At 40.8% G+C, this 15,523-nt stretch overlaps 1 pseudogene; it reads right to left on the bottom strand.

Annotated features, from left to right (window-relative positions):
- The window catches only part of LOC140331882 (NACHT, LRR and PYD domains-containing protein 3-like), a 42,283-nt pseudogene that overhangs the window by 15,237 nt on the left and 11,523 nt on the right, over nucleotides 1-15,523 (bottom strand).

Genomic DNA, 15,523 nt, shown 5'->3' on the forward strand with positions numbered 1-15,523 from the left:
AGAACTGTTTTAACATGGTCTCAATGAGATAGTAGATCCCAGAATATCATCCAAGTAGACAATCACACAGATATATAGAAGGTCCCGGAAGAGATCATTCATAAAATTTTGTTTGTAATAAATAAATAAAATAGTTTGTTGAAGACTGATGCTCCTTGGAGATGTTCAAAAAGTTCAGAGAGCAGAGGCCAGGAACACTTGTTTTTGATGGTAATCTTGTTTAGATCTCTGTAATCAATGCAGGGATGCAGAGAACCATCCTTTCCCTGAATGATGAAGAATCCAGCCCCCACTGGGGAATAGGACTTACAAATGAAGCCCCTCACCAAATTCTCTTGCATGTATCCTGACATGGCTTTTGTTTCTGGAACAGAGAGAGAATAAACTCTGCCATGAGGAGAAGAACCAGGTAAGAGATCTATAGCACAATTGTAAGGGAAATGTGGTGGTAGAGTCTCAGCATGTTTTTTGCAAAAACATCCAAAAAATTCCCAGTATTGTTTGGGTAACCTAGAGACAGGGCATATGGCTGAGGAGCAAACTTGCTGGATGGGAGGGATTCTAAAAAAACACAGCACAAAGCATGTGCTGCTCCACCGCAGTATGTCTCCAGTGTTCCATTCAATGACGAGTACATGTTGGCATAATCACGGCAAACCCAATAAAACTGGATGAATGATCTTGGGAACCAACAAGAGGGAAATGATCTCAGTGTGCAAGGCCCCAAGGTTCATGGAGAGCGGCACGATGACATGCTGGATAAAGTCAGGTAGGGCAGTGCCATTTACCACGGAAACCACCCAGGGTTTAGATAGGAGTACCAAAGGGATATTATAGCTAGACACCAGTTGTTGATTGATGAAGTTTCCAGCAGCTCCAGAGTCCAAAAAGGCTTGGGTCCTGAAATTGTGTTCGTCGGATGGGATCTGGACAGGAAATGTTATCTTAGAAGGTGGAGAGGTAATAGGTTTGCCTAGGGAGCCTCTCTCAATTTCCCTAGGCACTGGCGTTTGGGGTCTTCAATGGACAGTTATGCTTGTAATGGCCTTCCCCAGTGCTGTACAAACAGAGGTTCTGGTGCCTGTGGCCGACCTGCTCCTCAGGAGCAAGCCAAGCATGGTTCACTTGCATAGGCTCAACTGTAGGAAGTGAATGTCTATTCAGACACAGAGAGACACCAGGTCATCAAGGGTAGAGGGAGGATCACAGCGAGTAGGTTCATCTTTTATATGGTCTGCGAGGCCCTGCCAGAATTCTTCCACCAGGGCATCATTGTTCCAATTTAATTTGGGAGCCAGGATTCAAAACCTTACTGCATACTGGCCAATCGGGGGGGAGGCTTGACGAAGGATTTCCGAGGCTGCAGAAGAGGCCCGGCCAGGTTCATCAAAGATCTTGCAGAAGGTCTATAGGGAGGTATTTAGGTTTCCCAGAATAAGATCACCCCTTTCCCAGAGAGGTGAAGCCTAAGCTAGGGCCTCCCCAGACAACAAGGAAATGAAAAGGGCCACCTTGGTTCGCTCAGTAGGAAAGTTCCAGGGCTGCAGTTCAAGCTGAATTTGGCATTGATTAATAAATCCACAACAGAGCTTGGGGCCACCAGAATAGCGGGGAGGATTAGGAATTCGGAGCGTTGAGTAAGGCGGCATGGAGGCTGGAGCGGAGGTGAGTACTGCAGTCACAGGTACAAAGGCTGGAGTTGCAGAAGCAGAGGTAGAAGGCTGATAAATGGCAGATTGGAGCTCATTAGGGTCTTCGTCACACCTCTGGAGAAAGTTTAAACTTTTTTAAACTGTCAAAACTGTAATTTGTAGAAACTGTTGTTGTACCCACTCTCGCAGGTCCTGCATGGAGTCAGGCAATGGAATATCAGTGGGGTCCATGGCCTGGAAAAACTGTCACGGCTCCACAGGGCATGGTGGTGGACCTTTTGTGTCACCAGCCCAGTGGGCAGAGACGTGCACAGGGTGCAGAATCTGAGCAACAGCCCGGGCTTCTCCAGAGCCTCTAGAGGTAGGGATGTTGTGCGGCCAGCTGCTCCCAGGTTGCGGCCCCCATGCCCACCAAGGCAGGTGACTGCTGACTAGCTAGAACAAAGCGTAGTGCTGGAACGAGAGATAGAGAGTGGTCAGACAAGCCAAAGCTCTGGGCAGGCAGCGATTGGAAATGACTATTGATGACTACTATTGACAAGGTCAAGCTAGGGTCGGTACAAATCAGAAACAGGAGAAATAGACTGGAACAGCGGGGACCTGGGAGCAGAACCAAAAGAAAATAATTGTGCAGGCAACTTCCTGTTGCCAGCCACTTCCTTATAAATGTCATGTGATGATTAGAAGAGAAAACATAAAAAAATAGTTTTATACTCTTGTCATATCTGAAAGTTTTCTCTTGTCATATCTGTTTTTTCAATATGCAATATGCAATTTTCTGCATCTAGGTGACATGACTGGCAGCCTGAGCAGACAATTCTCAAATGTGAGTGCTGGTGAAGAGACATTCTTAGGTGTTGTTCTTAGGTCTGCCAGCAGATAAAGTGCGTCTGCGGAACACTCTAATTCTCTAAGGTAAAGGGACAACTGATAGAGAGTCATATGACCTGGGCCGGGAGGTGAGCAGAAACTTAGATCCTGAATTTGGTGATGGCAGCAGGGGAGTGCAAAGTGAGTGAGCCTGAAGGAGGCACAGATCCCCCGGACTTGCAGGGATCTGTGACAGTAACAAGTTGCAAAATACAGGTTCTTAAACATAATATCCTAATACCAATCAGGGATTTTTTTTTCTCATTAAAATAGACCTAAAGAAAAAAAAAAAATACACCTTTACTTGTGCATCTGCATCTCCTGTGTATCCGTGTTCTATGAGCCCAAGCCGCCTGGGATGCGTGACGTGCTTATCCCAGGAGGCTCTGCGCTCCCATTCTGTCTGAAGCACAATCTCTTGAAAAAGATAGGAGCGGGGCGAGCAAAAAGAGCAGATGCAGCTGATTGTGACGTCATTGTACACACCGCCTCAGCAGGTGGTATACACTCGGAAAGTAGGATTTGCTCATAGGACACTGGCACTTCTGTAATTTGCGGACCCACAAATCACCAGCCACCGACCGCCACCGTTCAGTGGCCTGGAGGTTGAGGACCGCTGTTCTACATGAATAGAGCTCATTTCTTTTTTATATTGATGTTATTTCTGTCTGATCACATAATAAAACTCCAGTAAAAATTTTAAAAGGAAAATGATATAATGGAGTAGACACCCTAATATTATTATTATTATTATTATTATTAATATTAATCAGGATTTATATAGCGCCAACATATTATGCAGCGCTGTACAATAAATAGGGATTGCAAATGACAGACTAATACAGACAGTGATACAGAAGGAGAAGACCCTGCCCCGAAGAGCTTACAATCTAGTAGGTGAGGGATTTTCACACACAATAGGATGGGAGATATGTAGTGGTGGGAAGTAGTGGTGGTTTCAATTGACACCCCAATATTACCATACATGTGTATCATAGATGATGGGGGGAGACTGCAAGGATGGCGCTGTTACAGAAGCCTTACTGCCTCCCTTCCCATACCCTTCAGCTCTCAGGGGAGAAAGCCAAACTTAGTGGACTTAGAATGCAAGGAATACAGGGTGGAAGGCGTTATAACAGACCAAGTACGATTCGCAAACAACTTAATAAATGAAGTGACTTGACTTGGGACTTGACTTGAGACTTGGTGTCAATGTCTTGGAACTTGACTTGGACTTGAACGGTGACGACTCTCTTCAAGTCCAACTCCCTTCATCACTCAGAGGTTGGAGTCCAACCTCTGAGTGATGGTGCTATGCAGTACTGTGCATTAGCCAGCCAATTCAAATGAGCTGACCCCCTTGTGGCAATGCATACAGTGTATGTGCATGCTTGTTTATGCAGCTGCGCTATCTCAAAGATGTGACCCAAGCCTTAAAACAAAATTTTATATATATTCATATATAGGATTCCTAAAACTAATTCAATAGATTTTCAATTGAGTTTTTATAGGGCTGTTAAAACTAATGTTTAATGTTACTTTGATATATATTAACATTTGTTTTATTATTTTTCATTTATGTATAATAGAGTATATGACTGTATAGTAGTACAGAAATTTGAAGTGTTATCTTGTATGATCTTGTTGTTCACAAGCAATTGATTTAGCAGACTGTGTGGTGCTGCTCATAATGTTAGTTTCTAAACCAAGCATGGGCAAACTACGACCCCTGGGCCATATATGGCCCATTAGGCTTTTTTATCCGGCCTGTTGAACTCTCTCTCTACTTCAGCGGCTCCACTAAAATAGATCTGCGGTCCGCTGGGTGCTGGGTGTTCCCTGGCTCAGGGAAGTGGGCGGAACAACCCGCCCACTCTCCCATTCCAGACTCAGATCTGCGATGAGAGAATGGGCGGGGTTATGTCATCATGGCGTTGCGTTCAGTGATACCCGTCTCAGTGCTCCATCCATCTGATCCTGCCCCAGCCCCCCTGCCAAACTTTAGAACCCATTGTGGCCCCTGAGCCAAAAAGTTTGCCCACCCCTGTTCTAAACAAATCAATAAAAGTGTAATATTATCTGAAGTGATAAGTACATGCAGATTTTATAGTGCTGTGTTTCTAAATTCTAATTTTCCCTAAATTTTACCTTGTATGTTGCTTGTATACGGTTGGGTGCCCAGGATAAAAGTTTTTCTCTAGATTGTAGGATCTAACACATAGTGTCACACAAAACATCACAGAAATGTGATTATCCATATTCAATTCTTACCTTAGTTTCTTCATGGAGTGTAAAGCTGGAATAAATTTCCTCAATCCTCCATTCTGAATACAACATGAAGAAAGGTTTACATCTACTGACTCCTTGCAGAAATGAAGAATAGAAGACAGCACAAAGCAAAGCAGAGGGTTGACGGAGATGTTGGAAAGGTCAAGATTTGATCCAATACATTGTGACACCAGAGCTGCATTCCTGCTCTCGTGGAGATAGTAGAAGGCATCAGGAAGTTTTCTCTTGTCAGATCTCTGTTTTCCTGCAATATACTGCATTCGGGTGACTTGACAGTCAGCCTGAGAAGACAATTCTCCTATGTGAGACTCTAACAGGAATCAAGTAGAAGAGTCCGAGAGACCACAGAGGAAAGGGAGAAATAATTCAGCGAGGCCGTCACTGTAAGATTTAGCCTTTTCAAGTGTTTTCTTTAATCTATCAGCATCATAATCTATAAAATGAGCTAAAGCAGCACAAAACTCCTGAAGAGTGAGATGTAAGAAGCTGTAATCCACATCAGGAGGCTGACCAGATTCTATCATGATACATGAAAAGAGATATGTATCATTTCTCACACTGAAAGAGTCCAGGTGATGCTTATCAAATACAATCAGGTGATTCATGACTCCATGTTCCGCCATCCACCCAATAGATTCCAGCAGTTCCCGGGAAGTGTGACCATCGCCTTCATTCTGGTTGTGATTGGCCAGAATGTTGGCGACAAAAATAACAAAGAGTTGTGTCACAGTTTTGGGCAATGATTCCATCAGCTGCTTTGTGTTTGTTGGTTGGGCTTTGAAGCACATTGATAACACTGAACAGACAATCCAGCAGTATGATGGGATGTAACAGAATGTGTACAGCGTGTCATTCTCCTGCACATAATGAAAAGCCTTTTCTGACAATTCTTCATTTCCAAAGAAATTTTTAAAGAAGATCTGCATGCCTTCATGTCGAAACCCAATGATCTCAGCTATTCTCTGGAAGTCACGAGTATTAACTGATGCCAGTCTAGATGGACGGCTAGTTATAAGCACAGAGCAACCCTTAAGAAGTCTCTGTCTTACCAAACTGACCACAATTTCTCCAGAATTTGTTCTCTCTTTTGGATCGGACAGATTTTTTGATCTGATCTTTCATCTAAGCCGTCAAATATAAACAGAAGTCTATATGGATTTTGAAGAATATTTCCAATCTGAATTGTTGAAGAATCATGTTCTCCAAGCTGACCTCTCCCAGTCTTTTAAGTTCCCGGAATCTGAAGGAGAAGACAAAAGCAAATCTCTGGTAGAGTTTTCCGTTCACCCAGTCATAGACAAACTTCTGTATCAGTGTGGTCTTCCCTATTCCTGGCACTCCACTCACCAATACTGCATGTGGGACACATTGTGCCCGGTGGTTCCAGCGGAACAACCTATTGAGGGAAATGTGTTCCTGTGCAGTTTGTGCTTCCCTCATGTATTCCTCATGTTTTGACCCACTTTGGATTAGTTCATTCTGAAGACGCCAACTGAACTGATTAGTGGAAACCACAATCGGGTTCACATAAAGCTCATTGATGAGGGTCCTTTGTGGTTCCAAAGTAGTTCCTGGAGGTTTGTGATTGACTGTAATCTCCATCTTCTCCATCAGATGTTGTTTGTGCTTTTCTTGAATTTCTAAAAAAAAAAATGACTCAGGTTAATATAAACCTATACTTACTTGTGATTTGTGACATTTTTATTTGTCATAGTTCAGCCAATAAATTGTAAATCACTAGATTTAAATGTACGAGGGGGTGCTAAAAAGTTCCTGGCTTTGCCACCTTCCAGATGAAATAGAAAAATGAGTGTGGAGGCATATGACAGCCTAATATCTTAGTATGTAACTGTGCAAATATCAGGTCTTTGAGATTCTTAAAACTAAAAAATTCTTGTTTTTTCTTTTAGTGAGAAGCTGTGATGGCAGAGGCACAAGCAAGTTTCACGTCGTTGGAGTTACGGGCCGTCATGAAGTTTTTGTTTCTCCAGGGACAGTCAGCAAATGACATTCACACTGAGATGTCACAAACACTGGGGGGAAGTGTCTGTCCTACAGCACTGTCAAAACCTGAATATCTCATTTCAAGACCGGGCATTTCACCGTTGAAGATGAGCCCCGCAGTGGGCGCCCCCAACCTCAACTGACCCGGCAACCTGCAATGTTGTCCATGAGCTGATTATTGAGTTGGTGGACTACCTACTTCAGGCTCTAGTATCACCGGACAGTATTATGCTAACCTCCTGGACTAGCTAAAGGAGGCAATTAGGATGAAACGCCGTGGAAAGTTGACTAAAGGGTTAATTTTTTTGCGGGACAATGCACCTGCACACATCGTCCATCGTTGTGGCTGTCAAATTGAATACCCTGCGTTTCCAATTGGTCCACCATCCCCCTACTCACCTGACCTGGCCCCTTCAGACTAATATCTGTTCCTGAGTTTGAAGAAACACCTGAAGGGGCAACATTTTGAGGACATTTCTGACATCATAGATGCTGCTGAGAGCTGGTTTGCAGCCCAACCAAAGGACTTTTATTTAAACGGTCTAGAAAAGCTGCAGCTACGCAGTATCAAGTGTATCAGTCCCAGGGGGGAATACGTTGAATAAATGTGTTATTTCATAACTCTGACTTTCTTCTTTATAGGCAAAGCCAGGAACTTCTCAGCACCCCCTCATACATCTAAGGGCTAACTGACACTAAAAATAAAAAAAGGGTTCTGGGTATTTTACAATTCTAGCACAATGCTAGGATAATCTCCCCATTTTATAAAGTGGTCACTGTACAATACAAGCTGGTGCTGGCTGGCTTTTCTTAAAAGTAGTGGTGCTGACAAGTGCTTTAACCTCCATTGGAGTCTAATAAAAGCCTCTCAGGTGCAGTTAAATCACTAGACGAGTGCCTACCAGCACCAAGCAACTACTATAGATGAACATATTTAAAGGGGACTTCTTCTTCTGTGGTATCTTCAGTAAGGTCTCTTCTTCCGGTAGCCAGTCCCTGATTGTTTTTTCAGTTGGAAGAAGATTTACGTTCAGCAGCGCGATTTCCATTCTCTTTTGCAAACTGGATCACTTTTAATTTGTATTCAGCTCTGTATGCAAATCTTTTCATTGTGTCTTTATTACCTCGGTAGCACAAGTGTGCTGCATAGGCATCCGTAGCTGTATAACTCTAATAAAAAAAACATTGCGCAAACAACATGCGCGATAAAGCGTAATTTGCAGTTAAGAAAAAAATCTACCATTGTATAAGACGCACCCTGTTTTTAGACGCTGCATTTTTTGAAACAAAGTGCATCTTATACATGGGGAAATACGGTATTCCCCTGTCAGACCCAAATTTGTTAGATTATGTAGAATTGTAACTGCTGTGCACCTGGAGCAATGAAATGAGCAAAATACACGGATTTGAAAGGCTGTAAGTAAACATGCAGTTAGAATTAAAGGGGAATGATTTATAAATATACCTCATATTGTTATTATGGGTTTTGTATTTCTCTTTTTTATTGCGTACATAATTTATAAGTAACAATTTATGTTCATGTTACATTTGATACAGTTGATAGTTTAAGCTCAGGGGAGCACATCCCCGGACTGACAAGTGGGCCGTGGCTCTGCTGGTGCATACCCCCTTGGGAAGAAGAAGGTGCCCGCTTGGGGGGGGTGCATCGACCAGCGTCACGGACCATGTCTCCCGTACGTATCGCAGGCTCGGTGGGTGGGTTGTGTCCCTGGATCTGGCTCAGGCTTGCGATGGGGGGCATCGTGATGTCACTCTGGGGGAAGCGTCCTTTGAGTGATACATGGCTCTCCGCACATGGGCGGTCCACAATCCGTGCATTTAGTGGTCCATGAACTCCATAAGGTTGGGGACTACTGGTTTAGCATATTAAATTATCTAACTCACCTTTATAAGATCTACCGTGTTTCTCCGAAAATAAACCCTAGCATGCTAATCCTACAAGGGGGAAATGTAAGCCCTACCCCCAAAATAAGCCCTATCGACAGCTTCTTTGTGTAACAGAGCAGCCGTTGCAGCAGACTTCGGAGAGTGCGGTCACGTGGTAACTGGCGGCTGGGATGCTCACCGCGGGATCGGAGTACTGTATCAGTAGTGGTGAGTACTTTTTTTTTTTAACCAAATGCTGACCCCACTGACTCCAATGATTTTTGGGAAAATATTGTAAATGTTAGGGGGGCAAATGGTGCTTTGTATTGTGTAGGGGCACACATAGAGAGAATGCATTCCATAATATAGTGCCCCCACATTACAGTATGTGTTCACGTATGTGGGCATGTTCTGTAGATTTTTGTACATAAGCAAAATAAGACATCCCCTGAAAATAAGCCCTAATGCGATTTTCTAAAGTAAAATTAAAATAAGACCCTTTATTGTCGGGGAAACACTTTGAAAACCAAAAGCGGTACTCTGCCCAGAGAACTTTGCACTTTCCCTCTGCTTCTTCTATGATAGGTGAAAAATTAAAACCAAGGTCTAAATTCCCCAAATACTTACCTAAATGTGTGGTCAGGTGTTCTAAGCCTTCACTTCCGTGTTACTGGGAGAAACCTTTGGGTCTCCATATCCACCACTCCGCACTTTACTTAAAGTGAATTATATGTGACATAATGTACAATGTATTTTGATTTTTTTTTTACCTTTTAGCTTTGGAGTCAGTGAGTGTCCAAGTTTATCCAGCAAAATCAGCTTCACCAGACTCTCGTCTATAGAGAAGAATATAAAATGACGATCAGATTAATGGATGACTGAAGGTGACCTTTATAAACACCAAACTACAAATATACACATATGTCTTAAAAGCAGCATATCACTAATATTTTTTTATATTTAACAAGTCAGTGTAAAACGCTCCATATTCTGACCATATACATTATTAAGAATTATCTGAATGTTCTAATATTTATCATTAGTCTCTACATTGTAAAAAGGAAACATGTAGGAGCTGGGACACTGTGCTTTAAGGAAGAGTAATGTACTCACATTTACACAGCATGGAATAGATGGAAGAAATATGTCCGTGTTATTTATTAAACCATACAAATTCCTAGCAGACAGCTGTTTGTGATTGCAAAAAGGGAACAAGAGAGGAATCTCCTTCACAGAGAAAGAAAGCAAGACCGCCCGAAATGTACACTTCACAAAAAACATTAGTCATAAATGAAATATATTGTAACATAATATCTATGAAATATATGATAATATATATTATATTAATTGGTGTCAGTTCCTTTTTGTTCTTTTTTAATAGCAGGGTTTACTGAAATAACAAATGGCTGTTACCTCTCCAGCTGATCTCATCCAGAACTGCTAATAAATTAGGATGTGGATGATTCACCCGTAGCACATAGAGACATTTCCAAAATCCAATGATAGCTTCTAACCCCAGATCCTGAATATCTTGTAATAACATGGGAGCAAAGGAAGACGGGTCTATTTTTATTTTCTGGTATTGCTAGAAAACAGATTTTATTATTTTGCAGTAGTAGACCACATTTTCTAAATTTATGTTTCCACCTAAAATGTAAAAAGGTTTTTAAATGTCCTGGACACTACAGTCAGAAAGGGAAAATCTGTAACTGTTTCCACCTTTTTCAAGCTTCTATACACCATACCATCAGATCCTTGTACCAGCAACAGAAATTTACCAACCTGACTAAGAACGTTTGTTTTAATTCCATACTTTTTTATCACATTTGGCTATCACGACAATTTTAACATTAAAATTTTTTTTTATGAGCACCTCCCCTTAATGGGATACATCCCAGGAGGCTTCAGGGTGCTGCTTCTGCGCATGGATGATCTTGGGTATGTGCAGATTGTAAGCTCTTCGGGGCAGGGTCCTCTCCTCCTCCTGTGTCACAGTCTGTATCTGTCTGTCATTTGCAACCCCGTATTTAATGTACAGCGCTGCATATTATGTTGGTGCTAAATGAATCCTGTTTATTATTATTAAAAATAATAATAATGATAATAATATTAATTAGTAATAATGTGCAAAAAGGGCTTTCCCAGAATGTGAAAAAAGTCACACATGCACAGTGAAATTTGAATTTTTTAAACATTTTTAGACAAAATTGTCATCTGATCTAATGTCTGCACAATGCGAGATCAGGTGATGCAAGAAGAAGCGGGAAGAAGATGGGTACACAATGCTGTCCAAACCAAGCCAGAAAAAAGAAAAAATCTGGGGCAGCACAGAACCTACTGCAATCGGATTGTAAAGGGATCGAGTGCTCTTCAAATGTAAATGTGTTATTTATTTATTTATGAAAGGTTAACTTTAAATTCAGAAATGAAGAATTCATTTTTACACCATACAGTATCTTAGAACATTTAAATAGACGAAAAGTAAAAACTGACCCGTGTATGGCAAGACAAAAAAAAAATATTTTTCTTACTTCTATATTTAATACATTCCAAGAGTGTAGCTGTATCAGGATAACACGAGGGTCCAAATTCTCCAAGATGAAGGTCATATCGGAATATCCAGACAGCGGAGCGCAGACATTCAAAAAGCGATCTACAGAAACACACGGAAAAAATATTTACAGCTCTGAGCACTGAATTTAGGACCCTAATTATTTCCCACCAATATTTCTCTCTTTGGCTACATACATACGTGCAATAATTGTCATTGGAAACAAACAATTAACGACCGATGAGTTAAAAAAAGTGCACAACGTCAGGGCGTACAACGTTAATGTACTAGGATTGACACTGGAAACGAACGACCGTCTTGGGGGATCCGTACAGTGATCGCTGATGGTTCTGCACATACACGACAAACAAACGTCTATTGCAATACACAACAGCACAATAACTGTATATATACATATATGTGTGTGTGTGGGTGTTATTTTATAATTGATCATTATTTTCACATTCCAACCCTGTTCTCCGTCCTTCCTCTTCTGCCATTATTTCCTGCACATCAATCGTATCTAGTGTGTGTACATTATTGTTATATTATCTTTGAATTGTGAATCGCGCACTATACGATTGTTCAATATAATTGTGAATAATTGTTGATTTGTTGTTAGTTGTTCATTTTCTAACGACAACTAATGAACGTGCGTACGTAGCCTTTGAGCTAGAATTGCCAAACACAAGAGGACAGAAGCCAAAATATTTAAATTCTGTCTTTAGTTTATTTAGATTTGTAAAGAAAAACGTGCAGCATTTTTCAGGGGTTTTAAAATTAAAATCGTCTTCAGGGCTAATAAAAGATAACACGGGAAAATCAATTTACAAGAAATAAATATAAAATGAAAATATATAAAAATGTATTAAATACAAATATTACAAATAATACACTGGGTGTAATACATTTTAAATATGTTTAATATGTTATGTTTGATGTTTAGATTGTTTTTATTTTTTTTTTAAATCCCAAGAATATATTATTTCATAAAACTACATAGACCCTATGCTGGATGTGATATTGTAGCACTGAGGAAGCAGCATTTTATGACTCCTAAACCTTTTTGTTATCATTATTTTCATATATATATATATATATATATATATATATATATATATATATATATACACAGTCTTAAACACTTACAGGAGTTAGAAGTAAGTCATAAATGCTCGCTAGATAAACGGTTGGGAGCAAAATTGACCCTACTACGCCAAACGTTGGCCTCACTGTGCCTAGGTAAGACTAAAGCAGTTAAGTGTCGGAGGACCTACTATGAGCATGGGGATAAGTGTGGTAGGCTGTTGGCGAGTGCAATCAGAGGTCTCCGAACATGCACACGTGTACCCTTCCTTGCTACTAACACAGGGGGCAAGATATACCAGGTGAAAGATTGCTGATAAATTCAGAGATTATTATGCATCCATGGACAATCTCAAACAACGTCATCTGACCGAGGCAATATGCAATACCCACCCTGAACGTATCCAGAGATATCTAGGGGGGCTTAACCTGTTTATCACAATTGGCCTGTTTTGATTTGGAGGCCCCGATGAGTTTCAGACTTAAAACAAATCAAATCAGGGAATGCTCCAGGCCGGATGGATTCTTGCTCCAGTAGTAAGTTTGCAGAGAATCTGCCCCCACATTTTGTTGCTGCCTTTAATTCACTGACTGGTGAGGGATCACTACCTATGGATGCTCTAAGGGCTTTAATCACGGTGATTCCTAAGGTAGACAAAGATCCTTCGGCCTGTAGCAGCTACAGACTTATTTCACTCCTAAATCAGGACCTCAAATTGTTCACAAAAGAGATACATTCATAATCTTGTGGGGTTCATGCCTTCTAGGAAAGTACGTGACAATACCTCTAGGGTCATCAATTGGATACATGCAGGCGGGTAGTCAATGTTGCTATCAACCGATAAAGAAAAAGCCTTTGACAAGGTCGATTAGGATTTTTCTGCTCGCCATACTCCAAGTCATGGGAGTAGGGGAGAAAACCATGAAATGGATTAGGTCTATATATTCATCCCCATCTGCATCAGAGTAAATGGCGAAGTGTCTTCTCCTTTTATATTTCTAACGACACTAGACAGGGTTGTCCCTTGTCTCTATTCATTTTTATTCGGTCCCTAGAGCTCCTGTTAATAGAATTTCGTTCATATTCAGGGCCTAATGTTAAATGGTAGTGAGCAGAGGGTGGCAGGTTTTGTGGATGACCTCCTTTTCATTAGCACTAATCCCGCTACAGGAGTATAGTAATGTGCCTAACTTTAAAATCAATTATTCTAAATCAGCGGCCCTCAGCATCTCCATGCCCCCTGCTCTTCATTTCCAACTCATCCCTCCTTTTTCCTTTAAATGGGAACATAAGGCAATATAGTATTTGGGGAGCCTGATCCTGGCATATTTATTGCAACTTTACACTTTAAATTTTGCCTCTATACTTGCCACCATCACTATAGACTTGGATCGCTGGTCTTCCCTTACTCTGTCCTGGCTTGCGTGCATCCAGGCTGTCAAAGTGAATGTTTTGCCGTGAATCCTGTACCTTCTTCAATCGCTACAAATATTTTTATCTACCTCTTTTTGTAAATCATTACACACCAGGATATTCTGTTTTATTTGGGGGTAAAAAGGGTCACAGACTCAGCAGACACCTGCTATTTCGTACCAAGAGTACAGGGGGGGATTGGAGTTCCCAACTTATCTCTTTATTATTTGGCGGTTCATATGGTCCACACCCTAGACTGGTTTAGACATGGGGAGTGGGGAGACGGGAAACTAAGTGAGCTGGGAGAGAAGGGAATACAATGGGTGGAACACTTTGTATATCAGGGTCAGTGGGTTTCAGTGGAGATCCTGATGGTGGAGTCTGGTAGTTTTAACCTAGATTTTTGGAGGTTGCCGCAACCCATGCATCTTAAAACCCTTCCCCCAGAGTGTCACTCGAAAACAGTGTTTGAAAGTGTATGTATTGGCAGTGGACCTTCTCGGCACTCTCTGTCCTTACTATATGCTGATCTGAACTTGGCTCCCGAAAATTTCACACCTACTTATCTACGGTCATGGGAAGCGGATCTCGGGTACACACTTGAGACTGAGCAGAGAACTAAGGTTCTCTCTTCAGTACACAGGTCCTCCGCAAACAGTAGATATCAAGAACTGAGTTTCAAAATCCTCTCTAGGTGGTACAGGACCCCGGAACAGTTACATAGTTTTTCCCCCGAAGTGTCTGACAGATGTTGGCACTGTAATCAGGAGAAAGGTAGTATGCTCCATATATTTTTGTCGTGCCCACTGTTGCCCCCCTATTGGGAACAGGTGAGGGCTCTTATACAGAAAGTTACTATGTACAACATACCGGGGGAGCCTGGGTTTTATCTGCTACATCATAATGTACTTTCAAACAAGGCCTACAAAAGCTCTATTTTCAGACATCTTATAGTGACAGCTAACTCATGTTTACGTTTAATCTGGAAGTCAATAACTATACTATACTTTACTGTTTCATGTCTAAGTTTTCTGTAAAATGTGCAATACACTGTTTTTTTGTATCTTATACATGTCCCCCTTTTTCCCAGTTATGTTAATGTAAGTTATATGTTTAAAATTTTCTAAAATAAAAAATGTTATAAAATTTATATATATATATATATATATATATATATATATATAATTTACAGGTCCAAGTAAAAGGCGAATAAGGTTTTGGCTGCTCATTTAAAAGAGCGCTCAAAACCCATTTTTTCAAACTTGCCTACCCGTCTTCTTCTGTCATTTGAAACCACCACTACTTCCCACCACTACAATTCCCCCACCTACTAGATTGTAAGCTCTTTGGGGCAGGGTCCTCTCCTCCTCCTGTGTCACTGTCTGTATTAGTCTGTCATTTGCAACCCCTATTTAATGCACAGTGCTGCATAATATGTTGGCGCTATATAAATCCTGTTTATTAATAATAATATTTATAATAATAATAATAATAGATGAATAAGCAGTGCTTGATTTCTAATTACCAGTACTGTCATCTCCAGCCTTGTGGCTCGAACTTTCTGGCTGTTCTGATATTTCTCTAAATTGGATCCATTTCTGTCAGTTGATTTAATTGCTGCAGAAACCTAGACAAAACAATACTATTAAGGTTTTACAATATTTCCAATGTTTACTTCCTATTTCAAATTATTATTAAATATGTATATTTTAATTATTTAAATAAACATTTTTAAAGCTTTTTACTAATATCAAACTTTGTTTTTTTTTA

Source organism: Pyxicephalus adspersus, chromosome 5, assembly GCF_032062135.1.
Source record: "Pyxicephalus adspersus chromosome 5, UCB_Pads_2.0, whole genome shotgun sequence".
Classification (NCBI taxonomy): Eukaryota; Metazoa; Chordata; class Amphibia; order Anura; family Pyxicephalidae; genus Pyxicephalus; species Pyxicephalus adspersus.